The sequence below is a fragment of the Oryzias melastigma genome, linkage group LG18 (assembly GCF_002922805.2).
Source record: "Oryzias melastigma strain HK-1 linkage group LG18, ASM292280v2, whole genome shotgun sequence".
Lineage (NCBI taxonomy): Eukaryota > Metazoa > Chordata > Actinopteri > Beloniformes > Adrianichthyidae > Oryzias > Oryzias melastigma.
In genome coordinates, this window is record NC_050529.1 from 21,480,400 (window position 1) to 21,490,304 (window position 9,905).

Here is a 9,905-nt window from a genome sequence, read left to right on the forward strand (position 1 = left end):
TTGATAGCTAAAAACGCTGAAGCTGATAGCTGAAAACGCTGAAGTAAATAGCTGAAAACGCTGAAGTAAATAGCTGAAAACGCTGAAGCTGATAGGCAGCTAAAATACTAGCCAAATGCTAAATTAGCCTAAAAAAATAAAAGAAAAAAACTTAGGTTAGCTAAAAAAAGCTAGCATGTTGCTGAAATATTAACCAAACTCCAAAACAATCTTAAAAAAATGAAAAAAGCCTAAATTAGCCAAAACAGCTAGCATGTAGCCGGAATATTATCTAAACTCCAAAATAGCTGAAAAAAATCTTAATAAATGCCAAAATAGGCCAAAAAGCTAGCAGAATGTCAGTTTTTAAAACTTTAAAACTGTAATTTTTTTTAACATAATTATGAATAATAATAAACAGGAATATTATACCAGAATAAATCAACTTTACCTTAAATAACTTTCAATATTTTACTCTCATAAAAACATATTTTGTCAAAATTATACTAGTTAGAAATGAGCACAAGATAACATCAGGCCACTAATAACAATAAACTAAAATGATCTGGAGGGCCGGATAGAATTCGCTGGGCCTTGACTTTGACACATGTGGCTTAAACACATGAGTATGGTTCCCTTTTATTGGATTTGTTGTGTTTTTTGTTGTCCGGTTTGTGTTATCCACATGTCACAGTCTCAGCTGGTTTCCTCTGATAATTCTCCACCGCTGTCTTCAGTTCTGTGTCTGGTTTTTGGTTCAAGTCATCTGCCTTGTCATCCTTTTGTTTCATGGCTTTGTCAGAGTTTATTCAATAAATCCTCAGATGAGGAGAGGTAGAGTGGTCAACCTCTGATTGGAAGTTCGTAGGTTGGGTTCCACTTTGGGTCTTCTTAAGCCTCGTTTCTGCTGCAGCAGTCCAGTACGTTTCGGTTTGATCCAGTATTTTGACCATTTAATTATTATTAAATGGACCCATTAAACAGTAACTCTTGAGGGCCCCTATCTGTTATAGGTCCATGAAAAAAATAGAACAGGACGGTGGGGCAGAGTCGCTGTTGCCACCTGTTGATTGGCAGAAAGTAACGATGACATTAGAAAGCACCAATACAGCACTAAGCTAGCCATTCCATTGTCCTCTGATTCTTCTTAGCCGCCCACAATCTTGTTTCAAACAACATTAAATTCCTGTTTTACACAACGTACAAAACGTAAAGCAATAAAAAGAGAAGCTTCTGGACGATCTCCATTGTTGTTGCTTTTCTAATCCTCGCAGTACAATAACACGCTAGCGGTCTACATCACGCATGCGCCGTGAAAACAAACCACTCAGCGGAAGTGAGGATTAACTGGACCATATCTTACTACTCCTGCCGTACCGTACTACTCAGTGGAAATGAAGCTTAAAGGGTGTATTCAGACTGGACACATTTGGTTAGCTAAAAGTGAACAAAAGTTTGTTTCCCCCGATAATCCGGAACAAATTCTCATCGGACCGTGGCCTGGGACCAGGAACCACTCTCTGACCCAACTTTCAAGGTGGTCTCTATTCCGTTCCACTCGTACTGAGCTCTAAGCTTTTGTCCACTTTGATTTTCTCATTCTGAATAGATTCTGTGCTCAAAGCGGAACAACTGGACCAAAATGGCCACTTTAGCCGGGCATTATACGGTGTAAACCGGGTAGGAATATAGGAACCGATGAGCTTCGGATAAACTCAGAGCAACGTGAGGCACAGCAACTCATTGAAATGTGGTTGGATGAGTGCAGGCTCCCAAAAAACTTTTGAAGTGTTGATTCTCGCAGTTTTTCTGACAATCTACATGCCATAAACACTTATCAGCGTACCTTCTTAGCCGTCATCTCCTCAGCTACCTCATCTCTGACCCCTGATGTGAGTCTGGATCAGCTGGAGTCCACTTCAGAACCTGCATGCCACAGACCAACAGAGCAACTTGAGGCCACAAACCCCAGTAGCTGCTGTATGTCGGGGAAGTCCCACCAACATCTCCAAACTGAAGGCAGGTTTTCAGTCAGGAGTGAAATAAACTGAACTTCCTTAAAGAGTTCATTAATCTGTGAAATTTCATGTAAACTTTGGTTCAGATAAAACAAACAAACTTGGATGCACGTGAAAAGGAAGTTCAGGTTTACAGCTGGTGTGTTTTATTCCGGTAAACCGAATAGTGGAAGTGACAAACATTTGAATTGAAGAGAGGAAAGACCACATCAAATAGAAAAATACCTTTGAATGAAGTTGTGGTTGTCAACCATCATCTGAGTCATCCTCAGCTTGTTAAGGTGAATGATGCTGCTGTTGTAACTGTTGATAGTATACTGTCAACATTGCAGCGATGAGTAGACCAATCCCCAAGATGTGACATTTACGGTCATCTTCACTAAAGTAACGTGTTACTGTCACAGTTTTGCAGTAATAAAGTGTCACACATTACCAATGAATTCTGAGAGCCGTTTTTGTAACTCATGTATTACAACAGACTAACCGCCTAAATGTAGTCGCTCAAAGCAGAAAGGCTTTGACAGAGAAAAAACAACCAAAATCTTGTCTGCTTGTGATAATTATATTTTGCTTTTTTTTAGATCAATATAAACCTAAAGTACTGAACTAAAGTTGCTGTTAGGCCTCGTAGATCTACTTTAAGGGTCTTTGTTCTTGATTTTTCCCAGTACTCGCAGCCATCCTGTTTTAAGCTGCTTTTACTGGAGAGACTTTTTGTTTGACCTCTACTTCTGTTTGGTCTCTGTTTAAAGTAGAAGGCCAATACTTTTGTTTTTATAGACTAAACTGACTAAAGCTGATGGATCTTCCTCCGGTTGTTCTTTCAGTGTTTTTGTTTTAAGGCCTTAACGCAACAGTTCCGAGAGGTATTACTTTTGAGCAAGCAGGTCTGACTGTTTAGTAATCACTTGCACAAACACTGATCAGAACTTAATGGAACTAAGCTCCATGTTAAAAGTGTGAAGCTGTGTTTACACTTTTACATTTGACTTGTGTTCAAGAACCCGCTAAATGCCTATTACACTCGTTCAGCCCATGATGTTCACACTGCACCAACAGGGAGGGGCTTCTTCTTTTTCTCCTCTTGTTTTTCTACCTCTTGCTAGAGCGTATTTGAAGAGGTTTGTTGCAAAATGTCAAAGAGGTGCAAATTTTACCCCAGGCTTTTTCTTTCACAGTTTTGCTCTGCTGGGGTAGATCTAGAACATTTTGAATGGAGGGGGCGGGAAGGGGAGGGGCAGAAGATTTTGGAAGGGTACGTGGCAAATGAGATTAGCAGTGTGGAAGTTTTATTATTCTTGTTGTTTTTATTTTAATTAATTTGGTTATGTTATTTCCGCAATGCTTAAAGGGTAACCATTGGAGGTTGACTCCGCCCACAGCCAAAATTTGAAAATCCAGACAGAGGGGCAGGGCTTAGGGGACAGGACTGTTATCATCACTGGAGCTGTCTTAACTTAACTTAAATGGTTTGACAAATCACGAAATTCAAATATAACATCTTGATTTTTGACTATATTTTCAAGAATTAAACAAGTTTATTTTAAGTTGTCAAAAAGTTTGGCTTTGACCAACAGACAGAACTTTTAAGTAGGGGTGGGTTAGTAAAAATGATTTTTCGATTTGAATCAATTTAAGCTTAATAGATCAATAATCGATTTGTAAAAATTTAGATCAATTTAGCACAAAAAGCTAAAGCCTGCTAGCTTGATGCTAACGATTAATGGATTTTCCAATAGGACGGCTAATGCTAACGCTCGGTCGACCTAAACATACATTCCTGACTAAATGAACATTTATATAAACTCATTGACATTAATTATCTTTTAAAGGAAATATTTTTTAAAGTACCCATTTGTGGTCAAAAACATCATTTTTTCCTCATACTTTCTTCTTCTTCTGGAATAAGGTGTAATTCTATAGTGCGATCGCCACCTAGTGGTCAAACTGAACTGTTGATTGACAGAAAGTGATGATGACAAGAAAACACCAATATAGCGCTCCTTTAAGCTAACGTTTGTAAGCATTCTTATTGATGATGATTCTTATGGATTGATGATTTCTCTGATCAACACATAGAGTCGCTAGCTTTCAAGAACACTCTGTGTGGAGCTGCTTTCACCCTTTGCATAACCTCCAATACCCTCTAGCCTATTTGGGATGAGATGAGTTCAGCGCTCAACATACGAAACTCATTCGACTTTAACCTGAAACTGAACCCAACTTCATCAACTTAACAGAAAACTGAAGTTCATTGTGTTTTAAGTAAATTTACATTTAGACAACACTACATACAAACACTGATTTTTAAAGCTGAGTCACTAACAAAACCCCTCACTTTTCTTGTAAACACAACCAAAATATTCCCAATGACTGAAAGAAGACCCTTTTCCTGCTTATTGTTTACTTTAGCCGATCAATATGGATGCTGGCAGACATCTTATTTCACGAATCCAGCCTGACCTTTGGCCTTCAAAGCTGGCAGATAGGAACAGTCTGTTGGAGAGAAATGTTCTTTGTGACACTAAGTAGAAAGGAATGTGAGGAATGGGAGGAACTCAGCAGTTCTCTGTTTGAGCCCAGGCAACTGTTGGCAGCAGCTCCAACCTGAGACAGGCAACAGGTCCGTCCCGGAGGACGGGTTTCACTGACGCACCCCTTAATGCAGCCTTTGTTTAGACTCCCGTCCCGTCACAGTCTCCTGTTTTGCAATGCAAATAGATTACAGCAACATTTGGATGTGACTCTGAATGTTCAGAGAGAGGAGCTCCTTTATGCGTTTGCACTAAACCGGCTGTAGATCAGATTCAAACGTTCAAACTAAAGAAAGCTTCAGAATTTGAGTTCTGTACGTTGATATGGTCTATTAGTCACATGATGCAGGATTTGTGGATTTAGCTTATCTTATCTTCTATATACCAATAGAGCATTGAAGGACATATGAGCTGAGTGACTCCCACCGCTGTGGAAAGACTCTGTGTGTGTTTTGAGTAAATATGTTTTACCAAAAATCTACTGAAGCTGAAAAGGAAGACCTTTGCTCCAAATGAATCAGCAAGGCTGCAGCACTTTTCAAAGTATCAGACTTTTCGAGCAGCAGTGTAAAACTGGGACCAATAGGGCTGGGAATTACTGGGTACCTCACGATACGATGTATATATCGTGACACTGCGATAATTAGTAAAAATCATCTCTAAAAACTCACTTTATATAGATCAGGGGCATGCAACCTGCAGATCTGGAGCCACGTGGGGCTCTTTTAACCCTCCATCGAGGCTCTTTGGTTTTAAAAAAATCCACATTTTGAGTTAACAAAAATTTTTTTGTTAATTCAGTTTAATCATTTATATTTTAGATTTTGAATGTCAGATGACAAAAAAATGATGGTATAAGATTTCTTTATACTAAACTTTTATGGTGTTCAGATATTTTTAAATGTAAAGAAAATATTAAAATAATAATAATATAAAAATAAAATAGAAATAAAAAATAGATAGTTTTTTTTCAAAAAACTACAAATAAATACCATATTATCTCTGTATTTAATGAATCTCCATCACAGGATGTAAAACAAAGTTTAAGTTTATTTTAGACAGAGTTTTATTACACTGATCTCACAGCTGTGCAGCAGGACGCCTAAGCACGATTAATAAATATTAACAAATTAGTTCACAGCCCTACTAATTTGTTATCAACTGAGGTTTTTATAGGTTAATTTAGAGTTTAGCTTCTATTTTAGCAACAGGCTAACGTTTTTGACTAATTTACTGAGGAATTCTAATGCTATTCAGCAATGTGCTAGCATTTTTGGTTAATTTGTTATTTACTGGGATTTTTTGGCCTTCAGGCTATTTTGGAGTTTAGTATCTAAGCAATGTGCAAGCTTTTTTGGGCTAACTTGAAGTTTAGGTCATAATTAAGCAAAACACTAAATATCTTTGAAAAATTGCCATGTATAAGGGATTTTTAAGCAGTTATACTTTAAATTTTTCAGAAATATAGCTAAACGTCAGCACTCTTTTATAGTTATTTAACAAATGTCCAGTCTTTTAGCAAATGTAACATTTTGCAAACAGTTATGCATTTTCAGTAAATCCCTTTAGCATCTTCATTGACTATTTTCAGCAAAAATCATTCACACTAGCATTATTAGGGCTGCACGGTGGCGCAGTGGTTAGCGCTCTTGTCTCACAGCGAGAAGGCCCCGGTTCAAATCCCGGCTGGGACCTTTCTGTGTGGAGTTTGCATGTTCTCCCCGTGCATGCGTGGGTTTTCACCGGGGACTCCGGCTTCCTCCCACCGTCCAAAAACATGCTTCATAGGTTAATTGGTGACTCTAAATTGCCCCTAGGTGTGAATGTGAGAGTGAATGTGTGTGTGTGATTGAGGCCCTGCGACAGACTGGCGACCTGTCCATGGTGTACCCCGCCTTCGCCCATCAGTAGCCGGGATAGGCTCCGGCACCCCGCGACCCCGAAAGGGAAGAAGCGGTTGAGAAGATGGATGGACTAGCATTATTACAGGTAATGCAAATTTTCTAGTTATTTGTATTTTTGTATTAAGTTTTTTGTACTTTTTTGTACTTTCAGCCCCAAAAAGACAAATGCTTATTTAGTTTATATCGAAACTCAGTTTAAATCTAAAAAATGATGTATAATCTTGATGTAACTGATGTGTCTTTTACCCCCATCTCACTGCATCTCTGCTCCATCTTATGTTTGTGCTCATCTACAGCTGTTCTTTATGATGAACCCACAGCATAAGACCCTTTATCTAATACTAAACTTTGTCACCCCACCTGTATATCCTGACTCCCGGGTCACATCCCGTCTTCTGAACATCTAATCCCCATAAGCCTCCATAATGCTCTTGGACAGAGAAAGGAAGTGGTGAGGGGAGAGCTTGAGCTTAATGACCCTGAAAGCCGCTTAAAGGAACATCTCTGGAACGAGCTCTACCTGTGGAGACCCGGAGACCGGGAGCTGTGGAGGCAGGACTCTGCTGTACAGGAACGTCTTCTGTCTGCAGGTTACAGAGAAACAGAACTCATCTCCCACTAGGGGGCAGCACAAGCATTTAGGAATTACACAACAGCCGTGACTGCAGATAATGATGATGCCCTCTGGTGGCCTGATGGGGAAATGACATGATTCCATAATAGAAAGTTGGTGTGGATTTAAAGGGAAGCTTCACAGAGGATTAAGAAAGAAGCTTATTCAGAGGTGTCTTTTAGGGTTGAGAGTGTACGGTGGCCCTGACGTACAAATCACACCAAGAAAAAACTCAATTCAAAAACATTTCATAAACATCACAATAAAAATGTAAAAAGTGAAACTGGTGCACCCCGGTCTTTTATTCAGGAGAAGATTGAGCTCAACATAATGAAAGCAAGTTAGAAGATTAACAATATTTATAAGGAGCAGACACTCTCAGTGACTATTAGGACGTCCCCCTGTTTTGATCAATAATCAATGTGCTCAAACCGGCTGCAGAAGTTCTTATCAGACGTATAATGTGAGCTGCAGTGGTGTGTCTGCAGCTGGAGGCAGAAAAGCATAAGGGAGGGGTCACAATGTCAATCTTTGTTCACTGAAAGTTACAACAGAAATACATTATTTCAGTCTATTTTACAACTGAACTAATAATAATACAAACACATTACATTTTAGAAACCAAGACACAATTCTAAGAAGGAAAATGGAGCAATTTGAAAAGTAATTTCCAGAAATCAAAATGAAATGTGAAAAAAAAGAAGCTTAATAAAAAACTGGAAAAGGTAGAAATTATGGGATATCACTGTTTGGATGATGACATTTGAGTTTTTTAAAATGCAATTTAATTTAGATGAGATGCTGCAAAACACCTTTTATTTAAAAAAAAAAACATTCCTTTGTAGTATTTTAATGATGATTATAAAGTTTTTAGCCAAAATCTAAATGCTTTAAAAGCCATTTTTGATCTTGATCTGAAGCCTCTGTTTCCAGGACACGGAGACTTCAATATAATGCTGACAAAGATGGTTAATAAATGTGTTAAACTAGTAAGCAGTTTATTAATATGGTGCTTGTAGTAAATGGTCTCACTTTAGATATTAATGAATCTTACTAAGTGTGTTAATGAAACCTTATTCGGCTTATTGTGCTTATTCATGTCTTACTAACACACTACTAACACATTAATAATGTTTGTTAATGAATCTTATTATAAAGGGTTACTCAAGTTCCTTGTATTTGATTTTTTTAACAATTCATTTTCATTTCTCGAAATTATTTTTGTTTTTCATTTTTGTTTAATTTGATGTTGCTTTTTATGGTTTATTTGCTTTTTTTAAATGTCATTGTGATCTATAATCTGTTTTAGTGTTGAGTGATTTGTTGGTGTGATTTGAACTTCAGGGCCACCGTACCTCTCAGACTCCTCCACCTCACAGTGATCAGGTTGATAGGAAAGTCAGTGGGAAGTCTCAGTGTCTCATTTGCAGTGAATGTCATTAACTATTGTGTGGTGAGTTTTAACTTCCACTTGAATTACGAGAAGTTCTTAACGTCTGCTGTGAAACAGGAAATTAGGAAGTGTATCCGAGCGTGAGTTCTTCAAGGCTGATTTTGTTGCACCAGAGACAAAACCGCTGGGCTGACCACCAGCATGAGATTTAGCAAGAGCTCTGTTACACCTCCGGTGGGGCAAGTCTGAGCTGCAGCGGCTCAACGTCAAGCTTCTGTTTGTTAGAGACGTCTCTGCACTGAAGCTGTTTAATCACTGATCAAATCTCTCTAGAGGCCAACCACACACGAGAAAGAATGAGCAATACCCCCTCTGACATGATTATCATCCTCATCATTGTTACTGGATTTTTTGAGAACGGATTTTATTTATTTATTTTTAAAATAAAAACTGATTCTTTTAACCTCTGTGTTGTGGACAAATCTGTTCAAACGTGGCCTTTTCTTTTCTTTTCACTTTCATCGTTGGTAAAAAAGTAGAAATCACTGAAGTAAAACGTTCACCTATGAAAAACCAAAACAGCAAATTTAAAGTTTCGGATCAGCAGATATTTATCAGATTTTCTAAAAACCGCAGATAGTTTCCCTGTTTGTCTGACAAACTGTTGAATTTATGAAGTTAAGCTGAAAAAACTTTGCCTCTAAAAATTGCAAACTATTTTTTAGAACCCTATTACAGCTCGACCTGATGGAGAAACATGTACTTAATGAACTTCATGCTAAATCAATACCTTCATTTAGCAGTCCTTTACTTAGACATTAATATTAACTTTCTAGCAACTTCTTTGTGAAATGTTGAGCTGAATAAAGAAACTGGATCACTAACTCAACTGGCCTCTCTCAGCATCCAGGAGTTCCTCTGAAGAAACATTCAGCCGCTCTGTGGATGAAACTCTTCTAACAATAAGAGCGACTCATCAGGAATGTCCGAATTCCTTCACTACTCAATAAACGTTTACCATTTTCTAGTGCTGTCTGAATCTACGATTCCAAAATTGAGTGTCCTAGAAATTTTCCAGAAGTCTTTCCAAAAAAAGTGTAATTCTGACAACATTGGCAAATATAGACCACAATGCATTGCAGTCGAACAATTAAAAAATGTGTCTAAATGTAATTTTTTTTACAAACTATCAACATTTTCATCATCAGAACACAGTGGAGTCACACATAGACGTTTGAAGTGTTTGAATTGATTCAGTTTTTATTTTGTGAAATCTGCGACGTCATATACGGTGTTTAAAAAAATGACAGAAAAGTAGTGATCATGGTGTAGTACTGAGCAATAAATAGTCCTGCACTTAATAGTTTTTTAGTAGTTAAGGATTTGGGTGGGAATTCGGACAGAACCATTGAAACGTGGTTGGACAAATGCGGGCTCATTCAAACAACTTTAAAACACACTGCT